General features: G+C 36.6%; 1 protein-coding gene across 3 annotated transcripts in view; it reads right to left on the reverse strand.

Moving 5' to 3' along the window:
• The window catches only part of LOC145255662 (uncharacterized), a 586,940-nt gene that overhangs the window by 506,912 nt on the left and 60,272 nt on the right, over positions 1 to 19,756 (reverse strand). For 2 of the 3 annotated variants that reach the window (XM_080114216.1, XM_080114219.1), the window contains exon 1: positions 18,883 to 19,020. The exons of the other annotated variant lie outside the window; for it this stretch is intronic. The gene's annotated coding sequence lies outside the window, so the exon portion shown is untranslated. Of the gene's footprint in view, positions 1 to 18,882; positions 19,021 to 19,756 lie in introns of those variants that run through there. 3 annotated transcript variants of the gene reach the window in all.

Genomic DNA, 19,756 nt, shown 5'->3' on the forward strand with positions numbered 1-19,756 from the left:
TCATTTTCTTTTGCCATTTAGCACTCGTTCAGTTGAATTTTTTTTTTTTTTTCATTTTTGGACCCAAACCATACTTTTAATAAATAAATGCATAAATAAAACAAAATCACTCATCTCAAAAAGAATTCCAGTTAATTAAATAATACCCCCACCCCACCCCAATGTTATATAGAACTCTACTATATGACAACCATTAACCTCTTCCGTTTCAATCACGCCAGTTTCAGCTGGGTCTATTTCTGTTTACCTTCAGGTTATCCTGACATGTACTCTATGTAACCCTTGCCAAAATTAATACTAGTTAACATAATCTTTACTTGCTGGCGTAGGGCTTCAACATATAACAATAATCCATTCACTGATTTATCAAAATATCGAGTTTGTTGTTGTTTTTTAATTTCTTTTTTTTCTTTTTTTTTTTTTTTTTCTTAATACCATATAATAGGTATGTATGTAGATATTGGCAACGGTATTAATATGAAGATGATCCGTCTAAATATAATCCTTCTCGTCATATAATGCCGGGTAAATAACTCCGACTTTTGTTATTTATATATTTTCGCTTATCCAAAAACGAGGGAGTCAAAAAGGTATTATTCTCAACTTTTACTGTTGAAGGTTGCTATATAGGTCGATCAGTACATGTCGATTTACGGTTGCACAGAACATGGGTTATGGGTCACCAGTGTAGATCGCCCTCACCCAAAGAGTGCATCGAAATAAAAAAAAAATAAAAAAAATAAATAAAAATGACACGTCGGGAATTGTGCAGTAAAGCCAACAGCCTCTTCACCAAAAAGGAGGGGATCAAATATACAAAAAGGCGAACCTGAACGAGAATCACCCCCCCCCCATACTGTTCAATAGTTAATCCATTGAAAAAAAATTCAAAAAAGAAAAAAAAAGCCGTTCTTAGCATGGGGAGGTTGGGGGTGTTTATTCCAAACGTCGTTCTTAACATGGGGAGATTGAGAGTTCTTATTCCAAAAGCCGTTCTTAACATAGGTAGGTTGAGGGTAAGTATCCCAAAAGCCATTCTTAATATGGGAAGGTTAGGGGTGTTTATTCCGAAAGCCGTTCTTAGAGGGCAGGGATTCTCGTTCAGGTCTGCTTAAATAAATGATACCATAGCAAATAAAAGTTACTTTTATATCTACTTAGCTAATTTTTTTTTTGTGTGCGTGTGTGTGTGCGTGCGTGTGTGTGTTTTTAATTTCATTTCAAATATGCTCATGTTAACATTTATGTATTTTTTTTTTTTTTTTTTACTATTTTTATTCGCTTGTTGGCTTAACTGCATAATCCATGACAAGTCTATTTATACAAAAATTAATTTTATTCCAAAACTTGTAAAGACACTGAAAGATAAGATTTGTGGAGAATGAGTCTGCAAGGGATGTTTTAGGTTTGGTTGAGATGAAAATTTCAAAAGGACTGTATAACTAGTTACGGTCAATAGTAGTCCTCGTCAGCGAAAGTCTTTGTTATTGTTATTCTATTATTATTATTTAAAACATTTTGTGTCCTGCTCTTTCGCGCGAGGACTAATTCAAATGTTTAATATATATATATATATATATATATATATATGTGTGTGTGTGTGTGTGTGTGTGTGTGTGTGTGTGTTGGGGCGATTAATCGGAAAAATCAGAACTTTTTGGGGTATCGGAAAAATTTGAACCTATTTTCCGATGCCAAAATCGGTTCCATTAATTTTATTTAAGAAATATCTCCTGCTGCTTGTAGTAATTATGAAATATTTATTGATTTAAACTTCCAGTAATACTAAAATACATCATACCCTCACAAGTGTTTTTACGTTTGAGAAAATATATGCACATTTAGGATGTGTTTTTACTGTAATTGGGACAAAATAATAATTTTATAGTTAAATATTTAGAGATTTTTAAAGAATCGGAACCGGAATCGGTAATTGTATCAGAATCGGGAAAAATATTGGAATCGTCCCATTACTAATATATATATATATATATAGTAACATTTGAATAATACTGGACGCAATGCCATTATTATTAATTGTTCAGGTATTTAAAAAAAAATAGTTATATATATATGATATTAAAAAGATTTTTAAAAATCCGATGATATGAATTTTCAATGTAAAGGAAGAAACAAAACGCTAGGCGATTCGTCTGTTCCGTGAGTTTTATTCAAATTCATATTAGGTTTTAATATTATTATTCTTTTACAGCTGTTTTCAAATGTTAAGTGTTTCCCTTCAGTTTCCAGTTAGTGTCAACCAGGATAGAAGCATAATACCCCACAATTAAAAACCGACTACAAACTCATGAATTGAATTACTACAAAAAGGTTACAAAACGATCCGTATTTCTATTCGGAGATATATATATATATATATATATATATATATATATATATATATATATATTAAATCCCCCGAAACAGTGTTTCATGGTAAACAACTGATGATCCCTTGTAAAATAAATTATTGGTATTACAGTAAATTCGAGAGCGAGTTGATGCAGTGATTGCAAGTGATTAAATGATTTACTGACTAGATGGTTTTCTAACGAATGATAAAAAATATTTTTTTGTATAGTTTTAAAGGTTAAAAACTTCCAAGACTAATATATATATATATATATATATATATATATATATGTGTGTGTGTGTGTGGCCTTCTCACTTCCGCATCCAGTTCATTAGCCTTTTTCATTCCACGCAGCAATATACAAATCAACACTCGCTCTGTCAATGAAAGTTGGATTTATTTTATTTTTTTTATCCATACCACCAAACACAAACAAATGTCTATACAGTCGCAAAATATATCGATTCAAACATATAATAAAAATGGTCTGCAGAAACGTACCACAACCCTTGTACCGACACAAACACACATACATATATAAAATGTCAAGTACTCAGGAGAAAATTAACGGTGCGTATTCTCTCCTGATGACCAGACATTATGTGTAATTAATTAAAAACAATTAAAAATAGTATACAAACTAATTTATGAACGAAATAACTAGAAATGGAAGGTGACAAAATGATCCACATTTATATCCTGATTATCCGTTACTAACTGAAAGACAAAAAGAAGTACTTCACATTTGGAAAAAAAAAATCTTGAAACTTACGTCTAAAATTTCAAGTGTTTAGACCCAAAATTGGCGGAGAAGTTTGGTAGAGTTTTAAAAGGTCAAATCGTTGCCCAGGTGTTTGGAGGTGTATGTTAAGCAAAAAAAAAAAAAAAAAAAAAAAAGCGGCCAATTTTTTAACTTTGACCCCTATTATGAGCCCTTAACATTTATTGTTTGGGGCTCAAAGTTATTAAGTAAGATCCATGTCCAGAGAACCTATATCTAAAATTTCAAGTGTTTAGACCCAACATTGTCGGAGGAGTTTGGTAGAGTTCTCAACGGTCAAATCGTTGAACTTTGACTCCTTAACAGTCAAATTTCTGGCCGAAACCGGATTACAAAGATTTTCCCAAATCTCAGTACTCTGTATATCAAATCTTGAGTCTGTAGACTTAAAATTGACAGAGTTATTGTGTAGGGAAATGTACACAGACAGACAGACACACAGACACTTTCACTTTTATAGATATATGGATAGATAGACTAATAGATTAAACAAAAATATATACGTATACATAAATATATATGGAAACAATTTTTTGTTTACTGTAAAGATTTTACGCAAATATTATGCAAGTATAAATCATGTAGAATATCTGCATGAATATAATTACACGTAATAGTTAACTGTAGATGATCATTCCATAAGAAAACCGAAAACAACTAATAGGGAATTAATTAAAATGAATGTTTAAAAGAATATGCAAATTAGCTAGATCTTTTGCTAGTGAATGCATTTCCACAACCCATATATAAGAAAATTTAATTTTCTTTTTAAATAAACAGAAAAGAGGGTTTTTAATATGAATATCAATACACACAAAAGAAAAACGAATTTATAGGAGTATAGATAGATTAGCCAATTTGAAACCGTAAATAAACAGCCATGTTTTGTTTTGAAAATTTTTAGAGAGGAAATGGTTTTAATGATTTTTTTTTAACTAGTAAAGAGCGACTATAAAGGGAGGTAATTCGTTTCTCATTAATTAATGTTTGCGATGCTGTTTTTCTGTGTGTATGACACCGGATATAGGACAAGTAAATTAATATTTAGATTCTTGTAATGACACTAGCACCTGCACCATCCTCTACTCCAATCGCTATCCAAATATACTTTCTCCATATTAGAGTTCTCATCTATCTCTATTGTCTTACCTATTTTTTTTAGTCATCACTTATCAAGGCCAGGAAGCCACTTGGGGATAAGGGTTATTGCGTGTACAGTAATCAATGGGATAGTATCATAGTAATCGTTAGCATTGGAAATTTGATAAAGTGTCTTACTTAAAGGGTCGGTTCATCAGGAATTTGTTTATGTTGGACTTGAAGACATCCAAGTTGTAGGCAGGTGGGAAACAGGCAAACGGAAGAGAATTCCACAGGCATGCGCTTCTAAGAAAGAAGCTTTGTTCATGGGATCTACGTTTTGGTTTAGGCACAGATAAAGAGTGGGGAAAATTAATGACAGTGGTTTCAGCTAGACGGGTGTTTATTGTGAAAAATTGGCGACGGGGGACCAGAGATTGGAGCTCAGACGAGCACTTGCGATGGAAATAACGATAAAACAAAGGCTCGCAACGTCTCTTCTGTCTATCCATATTTTGATATTGATAGACCCAAAAGGGTTGAGATGGCGTAAACCATGTGAACCAAACGAGTGTTTCTCATCGTCGCCGACATATTTCCCAAACTGAAAGCCTAATTATGGGATGCCAAATTAGTATAAGCGATAATAGCAGCGGAGAAGGAAAGCGAAACGGAGGCAATTAAGAATTCACAAACAATCACATTAATAACGATTATGCTTAATTGAATGCAGAGTAACCCGATATTCTTGTGAACCATCAGAACATTTTCGAAACTAGCAAGGAAACCATGCGTTGTCCGGGAGCAATAAAGTTAAAGTATGCCCCTTGTTTTAATCTATGGTCTAATTTCAACTTAAAAAAAAAAAAAAAAAAAAAAAAAAAAAAACATAGATTACCATCAATAATTGAGGAGATGCTTGACTCTGCATCCTTCCATTTGATCACTACTGAACAAGAGGTACCAGATTCCAATGAAGAGCGAATATTTATTAAAATACAAATTAGTCTTAAAGTCATGTTATAAAATGTAAATATTCATTTGTCAACTTAATCTTAGAATATCCAAAAAGGATGGCCATAAAATCTTGTTATCCCTGCCAAAAAAGGGGGACTCAAAAGTAACAAAACTTTTGAACTATCCCTTTTGGTAGGGACTAACAAGATTTTCGGACCACCCATTTTCGTAGAGGCTAAAAAGAGTTTTAGACTACCCCTTTTGGTTAGGGGGTATCAAGACTTTCGGACTACCCCTTTTGGTTAGGGAGTATCAAGACTTTCGGACTACCCCTTTTGGTTAGGGGGTATCAAGACTTTCGGACTACCCCTTTTGGTTAGGGGGTATCAAGACTTTCGGACTACCCCTTTTGGTTAGGGGGTATCAAGACTTTCGGACTACCCCTTTTGGTTAGGGGGTATCAAGACTTTCGGACTACCCCTTTTGGTTAGGGGGTATCAAGACTTTCGGACTACCCCTTTTGGTTAGGGGGTATCAAGACTTTCGGACTACCCCTTTTGGTTAGGGGGTATCAAGACTTTCGGACTACCCCTTTTGGTTAGGGGGTATCAAGACTTTCGGACTACCCCTTTTGGTTAGGGGGTATCAAGACTTTCGGACTACCCCTTTTGGTTAGGGCGTATCAAGACTTTCGGACTACCCCTTTTGGTTAGGGCGTATCAAGACTTTCGGACTACCCCTTTTGGTTAGGGCGTATCAAGACTTTCGGACTACCCCTTTTGGTTAGGGGGTATCAAGACTTTCGGACTACCCCTTTTGGTTAGGGGGTATCAAGACTTTCGGACTACCCCTTTTGGTTAGGGGGTATCAAGACTTTCGGACTACCCCTTTTGGTTAGGGGGTATCAAGACTTTCGGACTACCCCTTTTGGTTAGGGGGTATCAAGACTTTCGGACTACCCCTTTTGGTTAGGGGGTATCAAGACTTTCGGACTACCCCTTTTGGTTAGGGGGTATCAAGACTTTCGGACTACCCCTTTTGGTTAGGGAGTATCAAGACTTTCGGACTACCCCTTTTGGTTAGGGGGTATCAAGACTTTCGGACTACCCCTTTTGGCTAGGGGGTATCAAGACTTTCGTACTACCCCTTTTGGTTAGGGGTAACAAGACTTTCGGACTACCCCTTTTGGTTAGGGGGTATCAAGACTTTACGATCACCTTATATGATCTATTTTGCTAACAACAGGGAAAATATAAAGATACCGAAATAATTCACAGTTTATGCTTAAAGTTAACCCCCGCCCATACCATTAAAAAAAATGCATTGATCAGAAAAGATGATTGTAGTGTGACTGTGAGTGGATTAAATAACTTAAATATCATGTAGAGAAAAAAATGTTTGCTTTCAGCGTTGTCATCTAATTTACATGCCTTCATGTACACCCCAGAAAGTTGCAGAATAATTTCTTTTTTACTTTTTTTATTTTTTACAAAGGAATCACTACTCATCAAGGCTCGGAGGCCTCTCGAGGACAATGGTTAATGAGTGTGCAGAAGTCAATGGGAAAATGTTGTAGTAATCATCAATAGTGGAAATTTGGTAAACTGGATTACTTAAGGGGACGGTTCAACAAGAATTTGTTTACATTAGTCTTGAAGACGGCCATATTGTAGTCAGTTGGAAAGCAGGAAAATGGAACAGAGTTCCACAGGCGTACAGTTCCAAAAAAGAAGCTTTGTTCATGGAATCTGCATTTAGGTTTAGGCACATGGAGGAAATTATTGATAGTGGTTTGGACCAAACGAGTGCTTTTTGTGAAAGTCAGGCCGGAGGGGGACCATAGATTGGAGCTCAGATGAGCACTTGCTCTGAAAATAATGATAAAGCAGAAATAGGCTCGTTCGCAATGTCTCTTCTGGGGGAAAGAAGTTGCAGGAAAGAGAAAAGGGCATCCCCGACTAGGCTACAAAGTCTATTTTGAATTCTGTCAAGGCAGAATAAGGTGCTTCTAGCAGCTCTTGCCCAGATGTGGCAACAGTACTCCATCCTGGAACGTACTTGGCTCTTATACAGGTAGAGAATTGCATCAGCAGTGAGATATTTACTGGAGCAGTAGAATGATCTAACCATTTTTCCAGCAACTTTATATATAATTCATAACTTTTAGTTTTCTCCCACTGCATGAAATGAAGTTTTCTCCCACTGCATGCTCGGAAAGTGGGATCGAGATGTCAGCTCCTCCAGAGGGCCACTTTGACCTGCAAAAACTGCCTGGGCAACCTTATCGGCATTCTCTGGTGAGGGTACATTAGGTGATTGGCAATAACCTAACCCCTTGTCAAAGAGAGAGGCAAAGTCTGGGAGAGTGAACCTCCTAGGACTGCATAGAACTAAACTACTACCACAACAAAATATAAACTCTATTAGGAAGAGTTACAAGAGTTAGGGGTAAGTATAGGGTTAGTATAGGGAATTCAAGAGACTTCAACAGGATAAAAAAAATAAAAAAACTCGGATGGATAAAGAGCCGTGTTTTGCTCAAAACAGCACCGGTGATAGAAAAGAAAAGTTCCTTTCAAAAGAGTTCCAAGGTGTGATGCAGAAGGACCAAGCAGTTTTCAGAGTCTTATATGCAGGCTTAGTTCTGATGACCTCAGAGGAAGATTAAATCAGGACAGTATTGGGAAATGCGTGAAGAAGAGTAGACTTTGATGGTATGGTCACATTTAAAGAATGGCTAAGTGTTGTTGCATTAGATGTAGAATAGTTGGGGTAGCAGAGTTAATTTATAATCGAAAATAAAGAACATGGGAAGGAATACAAAGGAAGAGGGAGAAAGGGAGATACAAAGGAGGAGGGGGAAAGGGAGATACAAAGGAGGAGGGGGAAAGGGAGATACAAAGGAGGAGGGGGAAAGGGAGATACAAAGGAGGAGGGGGAAGGGAGATACAAAGGAGGAGGGGGAAGGGAGATACAAAGGAGGAGGGGGAAAGGGAGATACAAAGGAGGAGGGGGAAAGGGAGATACAAAGGAGGAGGGGGAAAGGGAGATACAAAGGGGGAGGGAACCAGAAAGATCGAGAGGGGGACAGAAAGAATGGAGAGAAGGGAGAACGCGGTAGAGGTAGAGAGAAAGAAAAAGAGGAAGAGGAAACCGATTTTTTATTTATATTTTTTTATTTATATTTTTTATTTATATTTTTCAAGTTAACTTTTACGCGCTTTTTCCTTAGAAACGAGACATTGTTTTTCGAGTATGAAAACAATTCATTAAATCTACGCTTTTAAAATAAGTCGATTCGTTTAAGCCATAAAACTAGGCACGCAATTACTAAACGAATCGCCATAGACGATCCAATTGAACATCTCACGTTCAAACACTGTTTTCTTTACTAATTGGATAAGTGCAATTAATTACAAGTGCATTTATAAATATGCTCAAAGAATTTGCAGCCAACTTGAGGTAAAGTCTTTCAACTACAAAAGCGAAAGTATACAGTCAAACATTATTAAACTATAACCAACTTCATTCTACCGAGTCTGGTTTCAGTGAAATGCCGAGGCAACATGACTCAAGTCATAATACAGAGCGTAGGTTTTACAAGGATGCGTTCAATAAGTAATTTACCCCTCCCCCGACCCACTTTCAGTTGTCTGATCTAGCTGAAATTTTGCATGTGCAACGATTTATATCTCTATGGGCTATGTGATAAGTTACAGCTCTGAACTAATTGTGGTTTTAGATTTACATGTGTTTGAATTGAGTCAGGTGGAAAATTGAGGTTGTTGAGTGTTGCGCAGTGATCCGGTTTCTGTGTTTGAAAGGACACACGCCAAAGAAGACTTTAGAGCTGCATTAAACGATAGGATAAATGCGTAACTCTGGAGGATGTAGAGAAAGACTAATAATTGTACCAAGTTTCGTTGCTCCTATGAAAAAAAAAAAAAAAAAAAAAACTAAAAAGGAAATAAAAATAAACAATTATACAGGATGACTCGCTTAAAAGTAGCCCGATCTCTCTGAACTTTCTCTTATAGACCAACTGACACCACAACACAAAATGCAATTCTTTTTCCGACAAAATGGCGTTACATGCCACACGTCTCACAAACCACTGACACGAGTTTATGACATGTTTTACGGAAGAGGGAACAATAAGCAAAGGGATATGGCCACCGCGTTCCCCGGACTTTTCATCATGTGTTTTTTATCTTTGGGGGACTTTAAAACAAAAAGTTTGTGCAAATAATCCTTAAAATCTAGACCAACTAAAGGAGAACATTACCAATGCTATCAGGAGAATCACCAGAGAAGATCTACAAGTGGTATCTGCAAACGTTAAACGTGTCCAAAAATGCATGGATGTCAATAGGGAGCACTTCCAGCATCTTTTATAACTCTACAAGTAAGTTAAACAATAAAAGAATGTTCCTCCTCTCTACTATATTTTTTAAAAAGTATTTTTAAAAGTATATAAGTGAACCCCCCTATATATATACATATATATATGTGTGTGTGTGGATGGGGTGTAAATAAAAATATAATAACTCAAATCTTCCATATTTCCTTCCAACCTGGAACTCTCCAGCGTTTCTTAGCTTCATCACACGATTTGTTTCCTGTTTCCTGTGTTTCTACAAATGCCTAAGTTGATGTATTGCGCTTTCTGATACTTGCTTCCTCTGATTCTACATTCAGCTAACACAAGGCACCCTAATATACAAAAAAAAGCAATGTTTTCTGCCATAGGATAAAGGCATGACGAAATTATATTACATTGGGTATAGCATTCCTAATTCTACTAGCGGGGGAGGGGGGGAGGTGGAGCGCCCGGCTTTGCCCTGTCGTAAAAATGTTATTTTGATTTGTCCAGATTTCGTATATATTATTATAGTCTTTTGGGTGCCAACAGCTAAAATCGAAATCGAAAGCAAACTTGTAGCATTTAAAGCTGGTGACGTTACCACTGTACCAACGTGATACGCATATGAACTAATTAGAAATTAAAAATAAACTAAGATTAATGTAAGAATGTATAACCATTTTTTTTTTTTCAATTCTGATCCATTTTTGCCCCCCCCCCACTTAAAAACAATTTTAACAGGTTAAAGACCCATAAAAGAACGGTCTATGGAAAAAATCTAATTATCTGCGGTCCCTAGCACCACTCTGCAACTTTTAGATTTGGAAGAGATAGAGTTTAAAAATATGGAGACAGACAAACAGACAGACATATAGCCTTTTATATATTAGATTTGTCCAAACATTTACAGTTTGAGTTTTTGAGATGAGGAATTGTATTGTTCGAACTAATGAGTCAAAACAATGAAAAGAATATGCTGTTGTCCTAGCCCTAGTTATGACAGTAGAATTCTTAAGAAATTTTTAATTTAGTATCGCCTGTAGTCCATATAGACATGTAGTGTCATGGATAAAATGGTGGCTATTCGGATTCTTAAGCCATTGTTCCAAGGGAGGTAATTACAGGTTGGAACGATAAATTTTCTGCTCTAAAGAAAACAACACCACAGCTTTATTTTCAAACTTTTATTAGAAAGAAATCAATCCAGGTAACTTGATTATGTAGTAGAGCTGACATCTATTCAATGTAGCCGCCTTCAGCCTCAATTACCGCCTCAAGACGGGTACAAAAAATGGGAGCATGTCTTTTCCGTAGACGCAGGCAGAAGCTCAGTGAATACTCCGTGGATGGCGGCGATCAAGCTGGCTTTGGTGTTGTGGGAGGTCATGTTGGTGATGTTCTCGACGTATGACTAAACGTACTTGTCTAGCAAGTTCATGTCGGGGGGGGGGGCAATGAAAGAAGGACACAAAAACGTAACACACCTTCTGAAGCCAAGCCAGCCACCTGATTGCACCAGGGGATCCCAACACTCTTCAGCACATTCAGGTACACTTTGGTGTTGACGTTCAAACTGACTTTGAAGATGTGAGGGGGCATGATATGGCTCTCGCTTAAAACCGCATCAAAGACCATAACCGTGGCTGGAAACTTTGTTTTCAGCACTCTGGGCACACCCTCAAGCGTTTAATTATTCGGATTTGCATTTTGAAGGTGCTGGCAATGGTCCTGTTGTCATAACTTAGATCGGTAGAGAGCAGGAGTTGTACAGCAGCGCATCTTTGATCTCACTCGTTGAATATTGTGTCACTTTCAGACATGATAGAAGGCTCCCATCACTCTTGGGATTTTTACATGACTGGCCAACTAGTAGATGGTCTGCACCAGCAGCAAAAAAAAAAAAAAAAAAAAAAAAAAAAAAAAAAAAAAAAAAAAAAAAAAAAAAAACGAAAACAAATGAAATCAGGTCTTTTCTAGGGCGACAATTTTATCATTATACCCTATACACAGACACAACAAAGCGATTTAATATACAACACACGCAATGCTTTCTGCCATAGGATAAATGTATGGCGTAATTAATGAGTAAATAATTATATCGTCTTTAAGTATGTTCAAAGAATTCCCAGCCAATATTGAGAATATCGGTAAAACCTCTTGGCGACAAAACAAAAGTAGGCAATCAGAGGAGCATAATTAAACACCTACAACATTAATTTAGATACAACTTTTATGATTCTACCAGTAAACAGACCCAGCGTTGCCCGGGAATAAATGAGGATCCATGTATATACTTAGAATTCTGAAGCCCACATTACTGTTTCTATTTTTTGGGGTCCCCTGACAAAAGGAGGGTGGGTCTGTAAATTCACCTTTGTCTGTTCGTTTGTCTGCACTTTTCTCAATAATTACGCCTTGGAATTTTTTTAAATTTTGCACAAACATTAAACATGCTATGAGTAAAAAAGTAACAACGAATTTTCCGGGAAAACTCCGGCTGCCCCCCCCCCCCATAGGGGTGCCTTTTGGGCTAAAAATGGCTAAAATTGACATCTTTGTGCTTATTAAAAAAATTGATGCCTTGGATTTTTTATAAAACTTCCTGAAAAGTTGTAACTAACTGATTTCTATATAATTTTGTTTGTCTATACTTCGCGATAACTCTTGGGAGTGCCCCAGGGCTCTTTTAGGGCTAATAAAAACACTCCATTTTTGGAACTATTTTACCATATTTGTCCAAAATTTTCTGTGCATGTCTATTTATCAGTTTTGCATGGTGCTGAACTCAAATTTTAATATGTTAAGACCTTGGGGACTTTTGGGGCTAAATGGGAGGGGAGCAAATGATGGACAATCATTTTTTTTTTTTTTTTTCTTTTTACATGGTGCAGAACTCAAATTTACATATGTTAAGGCCTAAAACTGCACCGTTTGTTCATTTTCACCAGAATTTTACACCCCCTGGGGAGTTTGGGGGCTAAAGAAGGGGGCAAATGCTGAATTACGTCATTTTTTAATGCCTCGTTCACTGTGCACTCACGGGGGCCCATGCATGCTTCTCTTGTTTTTTATGGAAATCGCCCTGGACAAGGTGTGATGCCACTTGATGTAAGGAATTAACAAGAACGAAAGATGATTATTGTTAAGAAAGGTGATCTTATTAGCTTTTGTCTTGAAATAGGTAGGTGGAAAACAGTCAGCAGAAAGAGTTCCACAAGTCTGCAGTTCTTGGACAGAAACTACTGGAATAGGAAGCTGTATTACAATGAGGTATCAAAATAGCAAATTGATGAAGACCACTAAACAAACGAGTCGAACGATCTGGAACAAAGGAAGCAGGGAATCGATCAGACAATTCTGAGGAACCCATGCAATAATAGTATTTGTAGAAAAGACTGAGACTAGCAACATCACATCTGTGAGAGACAGGTTGCAGTGAAGCAAAAAGTATGGGGGCAATCAAATTACAAAAACCTTTCTGCAATTTATTAAGAATCTTCAAATTGAACCACAGATTTACCAGTCCAAATATGACCACAGTACTCCATACGTGGTCCGATAGTAAATTTGTAGACGTAGATTCTACTTGCCATGAAGTGCTACCAATGATAAGAAATCCAATCATAAATTGATTCCCTGTGAAAATTCATGGATATAAGGAAAACAGTGAGCAGGAAGAGAGTTCCGCAAGCTTGAAGTCCTTGGAAAGAAGCTACTAAAATTATTAGCTGTATGAAAATGAGGTATTCAAACAGCGAACCGTCCAAGGATGGAATACTTCTGCCATATCTGGGCAGGAACTGCTAAAAACAGCCTTGACAGAGTACAAAATAGACTTCGTGGCTTAGTGGGGGATGCCCTTTTCTCTTCCCTGCAACCTCTCTCCCACAGAAGAGACATTGCGAGCCTATCCTTGTTTTATCGTTATTTCCATGGCAGGTGCTCATCTGAACTCCAATCTCTGGTCCCCCCTCGCCAATCTTTCACGAAAAACACCAGTCTAGTTTAATCCACTGTGAAAAATTTCCCCCACTCTTTATCTGTGCCTAAATCAAAACGTGGATTCCATAAACAAAGCTTCTTTCTTAGAACTGCACGCCTGTGGAACTGTTCCGTCTGCCTGCTTCCCACCTTACTACAACCTGGATGTCTTCAAGTCCAACGTAAACAAATTCCTAATGAACCGCCACCTCAAGTAAACACTTCAATAAATCTCCACACTAACGTACTGTACTTGCAATAACCCTTATCCCTGAGTGGTTTCTGTGCCTTGATAAGTGGTAACCACCATGTAAAAAAAAAAAAAAATTACGATGGAGACCACTAGACCAACGAGCTGGGACAAAGGAAGCAGAGAACAGATAATTCTGTAGAAAATGTGTCATAATAGCATCTTTAGAAAAGACTGAGACCAGCAACATCACGTCTGTGAGAGAGAAGTTGCAGAGAAGAAAAAATTTCTGCATCTAATGGAGAATCCTAAAATGGTAGCGATTCACCAGCTAAAATATGACAATAGTACTCCACGCAGTGTTCGATACGAGATTTGTAGAGATAGAGAACAGCCCGAGGTGTGACAAAGTGTTCGAAGCAATCAAGAGAACCAGACTTTATGAGAAGCAGAAAAAGCAATGGATCTAACTTATTCTAGAAAAATGTCCCTTATTTACCCCCACCCCACGAGGGAAGAGTTAGACATATGATCGGTTATTACTGGGGGGAAAATATAGCTCCCTAAAAAAATGGACACTCTGGATTCACAGACATTCAAGGCAGAAAAGATGATGTATAGCATCAAAACAGATCGGACCACCCTTTTCCCTAAGGGTCAAAAGACCTTTGGACCACCCTTTTCCCTAAGGGTCAAAAGACCTTTGGACCACCCTTTTCCCTAAGGGTCAAAAGACCTTTGGACCACCCTTTTCCCTAAGGGTCAAAAGACCTTTGGACCACCCTTTTCCCTAAGGGTCAAAAGACCTTTGGACCACCCTTTTCCCTAAGAGTGAAAAGACCTTTGGACCACTCTTTTCCATAAGGGTAAACAGATTTTTGGACCACTCTTTTCCATAAGGGTAAACAGATTTTTGGACCACTCTTTTCCATAGGGGTGAAAGACCTTTGGACCACTCTTTTCCCTAAGGGTGAAAAGACCTTTGGACCACTCTTTTCCCTAAGGGTGGAAAGACCTTTGGACCACTCTTTTCCCTAAGGGTGAAAAGACCTTTGGACCACTCTTTTCCCTAAGGGTGAAAAGACCTTTGGACCACTCTTTTCCCTAAGGGTGAAAAGACCTTTGGACCACTCTTTTCCCTAAGGGTGAAAAGACCTTTGGACCACTTTTTCGTAGGGGTAGCTAAACCTTCGGATCACCTCATATACTACTTGGTCCTAAGTGTTGCACTACCACAACACACATTGCCTACTTCTTTGGGGGGTGAGGTATGATCTATCTTCCTCATCCTTACATTAAAATGCCTTCATGAATAACCCGACTGCAGTGAGAAATGAAACACTGTTTTGTTGTTTTTTCATGAATAGTCTAAAGAAATCTTACCGCGCAACTCCCCAGCCAAATCTAGGCCCTATCACAGTAGATCCTTGTCCTTTTGTTATATAAAGAGGGGCGTTGTTTAAATAGAAAAGTTTGAGTGACCCTTTTAAGAGAGAGAGGGAGGTGATGTTCAGAGCATGACTGCCGGATGCAAATTTTCACTCTCTTAGTCGGTGAGATTTCAAGGTGCGAAAGACGCGTCAGAGTTGCTGTCCTTTTAGTAAATGTGCATAAAGGGAGACCCTATAACCTTACTGCAATGAGAAATGAAACAATGTTTTGTTTTTTTTATGAATAGTCTGAAGTTACTGTGCAACTCCTCAGCCAAATATGGCCCCTATCACAGTAGCTCCTTGTCCTTATGTTACATAGGGTCGTTGTTTAAATAAAAAGTTTGAGTGACACTTTTAAGAAAGAGAGGTGATGGTCAGAACAAAAGCTGATGAACCCACATGACTTCCGGATGAAAATTTTCACTGGTTGAAACGAAGGTCTGGTTGGTGACATTTCAAGGTTAGAAAGACGCGTCAGAGTTGCTGTCCTTTTTTTATTATTGTTGTTTACATTTTGGTAAATGTGCATAAAGGGAGACCCTAACTTTAAAAACACACCGGAAGCTGGTGCCCTCCTCTCTCCACTGAAGTATGGAAGCACAAAATGGCTACAATTTTAAAGTATATTTTATGTTTATTTTTTTTCTTTCAGATCTTTATAAGAAAATATAAAAATACAAACTTTTTTTATCAATTTTTTTTTAATCGCACATCTTATCGAATAACTATGTTTATTTAAGTTAACGTTATATATTTTGTCACACTATTTAGATATTTTTAAAATATATTTATTTACAGAAAAATGAAAAAAAAAAAAAACATTGAATGTTTCACATTTTTTACAGTTTTACGAATTTCAAAAATGTAAATGTGCAACAGGAAATAGTTTCACATTTTCAAAATGTGAATATATTTCACATACGTTAAAAAACATTAAATTCAAACAACATTAGTACAAACCCAGTAGATGATATAAATAAAGTATATTTAAATAAAGTACATTTTAAATAAAGTACATTTTAAATAAAGTACATTTTAAATAAAGTACATTTTAAATAAAGTACATTTTAAATAAAGTACATTTTAAATAAAGTACATTTTAAATAAAGTAAAGTATATTTTAAATAAAGGGCATTTAAATAAAGGACATTTTGAATAAAGTATATTTTAAATAAAGGGCATTTAAATAAAGGACATTTTAAAAAATGTAATTATATTTGAACAAACAAAATGAAACGTAAATGTTTGAAAAAAAAATATTAACAAAAAGCAGAAGTATTGTATCCGTTAAACATATTTATTTGAAAAAAAAAAAAAAATTAACTGATAAAAAAGTTTATGCATTTTTATATATTTTAATTATAAGGGGTTGAAAAAAAATAAATAAACAAAATATTTGACAATTGTATCCATTTTGTGCTTCCATACCTCAATAGACGCTGACGCCACCTACCGGTGTGTTTGAAAGTTAGGCTCTCCCTTTATGCACAATTACCTACATTTATAATGAATGCAAGAGTTGAAAAAGTTAAAAAAAAAAAAAAAAAAAAAAAAAAAAAAAAAACATTAAATGAAATTTTTTTTTTAAATAATCTGCAAAATATAACAAAAAATATTCAGCATTAATTAAAAGTAATTTTTTTTTTTTTTTACAAAAGAATTGCCAGTTATTAAGGCCCGAAGGCTACTCGAGGATAAGAGTTAATAAGTGTACAGTAGTCAATGGAACAATATCGTAGTAATTGCTAGTAGTGGAAATTTGGTAAATTAGATTACTTAAGGGGAACGGCTCATCAAGAATTTATTCACGTTCGACTTCTAGACGACCAAATTGTAGTCAGCTGAAAAGCAGGGAAACGGAACAGAGTTCCACAGGCGTGCAGTTCTAAGAAAGAAACCTTGTTCATGGAATCTATGTTTAGATTTAGGCACAAATATAGATTGGGGGAAATTATTGATAGCGGTTTCAACTAGAGGAGTGTTTTGTGTGGAAGTTTGGCAAGGGGGGGGACCACAGATTAGAGCTCAGACGAGTACCTCCCATGAAAATAACGATACAGCAAAGACAGGCTTGCAACATCTCTTCTGTGGGAAAGAGATTGCAGGGAAGAGAAAGGGGCATCCCCTACTATGAAGTCTATTTTGAACTCTGTCAAGACAGGATAAGCTGCTCCTGGCCAGATGTAGACGCACTTGGCTCTTATACAATTTGTAATTGTAATGTTTTCTGTGATAAAAAAACATGTAAATACAATCATCGTAGTTACTTACTCTTTCATGCAAAATTCTAAGTAACATTTTTTTTTTCCATGAAAGTTCAAATATTTAACTGTGTACAGGGCAGAACGATAAAATTGTCACCCTAAAAAAGACGGCATGATTCCATTTCCGTTTGATGAAAATCAGTTTTCCTTTCTTGTTGCAGACTATCTACTAGTTGGCCAGTTGTGTACAAATCCCAAGAGCGATAGGAGCCTTCTATCATGTCTGAAAGTTACACAATGTTCAACGAGCGAGATCGGACATGCGCTACTGTACAACTCTTGCTCTCTACCAATCCGAGTTATGACAACAGGACCATTGCCAGCACCCTCAAAATGCATTGCTAGATTGCTGCTGGGATGTGTCCAGATTGATGAAAACAAGGTGTCCGGCCACTGTTATGGTCTTTGGTGTGGTTTCATCTTCGAAATCGGCTTGAAAGTCAACACCAAAGTGTACCTGGATGTGCTGAAGAGTGTGCTGATCCCCTGGTGCAATCGGGTGGCAGCTGGTAGACCCTGGGTGTGGCAGGCGGAGTCGGCACCAGTCCACAAGTCCAAAGAAACCCAGGAATGCTATGACTTTGTACCCTTCTCTCACTGGCTCCCTTCCTCCCCTAACCTAAATTCACTGGACTACTTCATTTGGTAATACAACAAGAACATCACCAACATGACCTCCCACAACACCAAAACCAGCCTGATCACCACCATCCAGAGTATTCGCCGAGCTCCTGCCGGCGCTTCTGGAAAAGGAATGTTCCCAGTTCCGGACCCATATAGTGGAAGTGATTGAGGCTGAAGGCGGCTACATTGAATAGATGTCAGCTCTACTACATAAGCAAGTTACCTGAATTGATTTATTCAATAAAAGTTTTAAAATAAAGCTGTAGTGTTATTTTCTTTTTAGGGCAAAATTTTTATCGTTCTACCGTGTACTTCGTATTAGCAGTAGAAGCTAGGTAAAGATGGAAATTAACATACCCAGGTACTGTACCAGAAATCTAAGTTGCAAATGACAACGTCCAAAAAAGAGTCTCCAATCTAAGAAGTCTCGCACTATCAATCAAACTCCAACCTCTGTCCCATCACTGTAATGTTGCATCCCTATGTCCGTTTCACTACTATTTTAACAGAATGTGTTCCGACAAACTCATAGCATTTACGATCCATCAACGTACTAAACCCTACAAGCAGCAAAATCCCACCCATTCACTGTAGAGATCCCTAAATGCCAGAAGGCCTTCTACTCTAGTAGTTTCTTTCCTCCAACTGCTAGACTTTGGAATTCCCTCCCGGCTTACGGCTTCCCTTACTGTACCGACATGCAGAAGTTCAAGTGTAATGTGAACAGACATCTCGCTGCCCAACTCCCTACATAGTACCCCTTTGCCTTGTTTGGGGTGAATAAGAGTAAAAATAAATAATTAAATAAAAATTTGATTTGAAAAAAAAAAAAAAAAAGAAAAAATTCAATTCTTACCTGAATTATAAGCATCCAAGCAAAAAATATTTTTTGAATTGTAGTAAAAATCCACAGAGAAAGAAGGATACAAGAAAACCCCCCCAAAAAACTATGATTATGCAGTTTATAGGATTGTAGTCTGTTTGAAATATATTTATATAAGTGATGGGACGATGTCAATATTTCTCCCCCTGCTCCTGATACAATTACAGATTTTGTTCTATCTTTCGGATTCCAATACCAATATCGATTCCAATTCTAAAATCGACCTAAAAAATTAGAATATTACTTTTCTTTTTTTTGGGGGGGAATGGTGAGGGGGGGATTTAGTGAAGAATCCTCATCTACTTTCAATTTAATTTGACAAACTTCCTAATATGTATATCGTATCCAAGATTTTGATAAACTCACTCTAAGAATTGCATCTATATTTTTCATTTGTGTCAACAATATAAAATTAAATTCAAAAAGAAAAACTAAAATAAAATAAGTAGATAAATAAGTAAAAGAATCGTTTTTGGAATCGGAAATTAAGCTAAAACTTTTCCAAATTTTCTATACTGAAAAAGTTCCAATTTTTCCTATTCTGATTTATCGTCCCAACACTAATATATTATAAAGATATAGATAGATGTGCATGCATGTGTAATTTTCCTTTTTCTTTGTTACTACTTAATTGTCACTTATCAAGGCCAAAAGCCGCTCGAGGAATAAGAGTTAATGAGATGCAATCATTGCCAGCCGAAAGATGAGGAATACTATGGGAGTACTATCATTAACTTAGAATTCTTAGGAAGGTTTATGACAAGAATTTGTTGACGTTTGTGTTTAATAAAATTAAATATTTAGTTGAATTCATTTTTTTTTTTCTTTTTTTTTTTTTTTTTTTTTT

This window comes from Euprymna scolopes, chromosome 31 (assembly GCF_053919585.1).
Source record: "Euprymna scolopes isolate OS-2025 chromosome 31, ASM5391958v1, whole genome shotgun sequence".
NCBI lineage: Eukaryota > Metazoa > Mollusca > Cephalopoda > Sepiida > Sepiolidae > Euprymna > Euprymna scolopes.